This window comes from Lathyrus oleraceus, chromosome 3 (genome assembly GCF_024323335.1).
Source record: "Lathyrus oleraceus cultivar Zhongwan6 chromosome 3, CAAS_Psat_ZW6_1.0, whole genome shotgun sequence".
In the NCBI taxonomy this organism is placed as follows: Eukaryota; Viridiplantae; Streptophyta; class Magnoliopsida; order Fabales; family Fabaceae; genus Lathyrus; species Lathyrus oleraceus.
Window position 1 is genome coordinate 498,936,468 of NC_066581.1, and position 3,033 is coordinate 498,939,500.

A 3,033-nucleotide genomic window follows, 5' to 3' on the forward strand; every position below is an offset into this window, starting at 1 on the left:
AATATGGCCTCAAAGGCGTCCTCACTCATGCCCTTCCCAAGTAAAGTAGCTTGACCAATGAGGAAATCAGATGGGAGACCTTGAATTCCACTTTTGGTAGTCATATGAGCACCAATTTCAGATACATCTATGTGCAACAGATCAACAATCTCTTGGGAAGAAGGGACCCTCTCCAAGCCATTGAACGACAACTGATCTAAGATAGGTATACCCATAAGTTAGGCATACTCCTCAAGCGTAGGCAAAAGCTGGAAATCTGGAAAAGTGAAGCAACGGTACAAGGGATCATAGAACTGCACCAACACACTCATCAGACCTTCATCCACCTGAGTAGAAAGAATAGACAAAAGCTTCCCATGTCGAGCTTTGAACTCCAAGGGATCTAATACATAGGATGTCAAACTCCTTAACTCTTTCAAGTCGGGTTGTCTGAAACTGTACTTCTTCGTATTCCTTTTTTTGTTTATCCATGTCTGAAAATTTTCAAATAGACCTCTTAAGTTCCTTGAAAAATTCTTGTTGATGATATGGATGCATATGAATGCATGAATGCATGGATGCAACAATCACACTCAAGGATCAAGCAAGTCACGCCACACAAAGGTCACGGGATGGATCAAGTCATCCTTAATATCAATCATCCATTTTGGTGGATTATGGTTTACACCTTATCAACACCCAAGTTCCATTGATATTAAGGATATACGAGAACGGATCAACCGCGTATCAATGGTTTGTTGCAAGTCACGAGCATGGAGTCTCGGTTAAGAACCACCCAAAGGGAGTGTACTATGGTTAAACCTGACAATCATGTTCTAAAAGAGGTTCCCATAGTCATCATCTCATCTTTCGGATATTATCGGATAAACGACTACTCGTATTCCAAAAATATTCTCAAGAGAGACTCTTATGAGTGTAGTATCGCGTAAAAATCGTATCAAATCTTACACTTGAACGACCTTCGCACTACGTCTTAAAATAGGCCAAGATGGGCTAGGTAATATAAGGTCCTTGGCTTCTAAGGTATATATTGGAAAGAGTAATGCCTAACCACGACTACTCGTGTGACATTATTGATCCCAACAAGACCTCCACCAAGTGAATGGACTTACAAGTCAACTTACTAAGGAATAACTCCACACAAGTCAACAAGACTATGCCATTCTCCTATCATAAGTGCACTCGAGTTCGAGTATAGAACTCATCTCATAAGAGACTAGCAAGGACACAAGCAATTGAATATATATCAAGCAATTCATACATTACAAACAATACAGTCATCCCAAATTTGCACAAAAATATGTCACAAGTAAATATAAACATACAATACAATAAGCAAAAAGTAGGATAAACCCACTAGGAAACGATGTCCCCAGCAGAGTCGCCACTTTTCTGTAGCGGGGTATTCGCTACCTTTATATTTATTGACTAAATTAAAAGTAAATCATACAATTCGATCCGCCACCGCACTTCTATTTATCCAAAGGAAAGGTTAGAAAGCGAACAAAAACCAAGAAGTTTTATCAAATCAAAAGCTAATAAAAATGTCAGAGATCTGGGTAAGGAGGTTGGTTATGCAATGAGAAGGTTTTAAGCACCCAAAACATCCTTAGGACTCTAACGGAGCCCTTTTTACCAAGTGTATTGTAGGTTGGTATTTGTGAAAATATTTGTGCAAACATGATTGGGGAGATGAGAAAAGAATATACAAATTATTTAGAATTTTGTTTTTTGAATGGATAAACCCATTGCCTACGTACCATCACAAAGGTAGGATCAAAACCTCGTAGTTCGGGGTAAAAATCTTAAAATAAGTTGGTGAATTGATTTGACAAAAGCCTTAAGGTCTTTTGTTATCAAAGGGAGAAAACTCAACCTAAACTAACAATCCACCTTGTGAGGAGAGCTTCAACATACTAGTGAGGGATCCACCCTATAATAAATATGGAAGACTTATAGTCCAATCACTAAGGATGAGGTGAGGGTTACATCAACCACTACGATAACTCAAACCTATGGCTAATGTTTATTAGAAAAAGTTTTAACAACAGTGGCCATTGGAACCACAAAAAACACACTTGAGTGAGTTGTATTTACATGTTAGAAGTATTCACAAAATGAAGTCAAAGTTGACATAAGATTCAATTCAAAATAAGTATTATGAAAAAAGTTTGAAAAAATCAAAGGCACATGGCCTAGGTTTCTAGTTTTGAAAAACAATGTCAATGTTTGCACAAAATGAGTTTGGCTTGGGTTAGAGTGGAGAGAAGAAGAGAAGGGCTAGTCCTAAACATGCAAAGATGAGAGAAAAGAATAAAACCCTTGGAGTTCCTTTCTTGAGATCATAAAGATGATCCAAGATGCTCCTTTCCTTTGGACTTAGAAATTAACTCAAGCAATCAAACAAATATTCAATCAAGCTCCTAGGATCTCCAATTGGCTTGTCTCTCTTAACATGGATGCTCATGACAATGGTCCTTCTAATTAGCTCAAGTTTGGAATACCTATCACACAAGAACAAACAATTAAAAAGTTCCACAATGCAATAATAGAAATGGACAAAGAGAGAGTCTAGATTAGGGGTCCTTTCAATTCAACTTTCAAGATTAAGCAATCCAAAGGCATGAGGCCTAGTTGCTCTTCAACAATTTTAGCCGAGTTTAGATTAGGGGTCCTTTCAAAACAAACAAAGTTAGTGACATATTTTTGTGCTTTTGGTTAGTAAACAAAATAGGAAAAGCAAAAATATACAATTCAAGAATGCTTGGTGGTCTCAAACCAACTCACACAAGTCCCAACCCTAGGGTTAAGGAGCCAAGATACTATGATCCTTGAGGCAAATGCATTGAGAAATGATATGATGCCATGAGGGATCTTAGGGTCAAAATTAGGGTCTTACACACCTTCCTGGTCACATTCGTATACGATGCGCTTCAACCCACTTGGTGAAGTTTGCTACGAGAATAAAATGGTGACCGTTTGACGCCTTTCGCTTTATCATGCCAATCATGTCAATTCCCCACATGGAGAAAG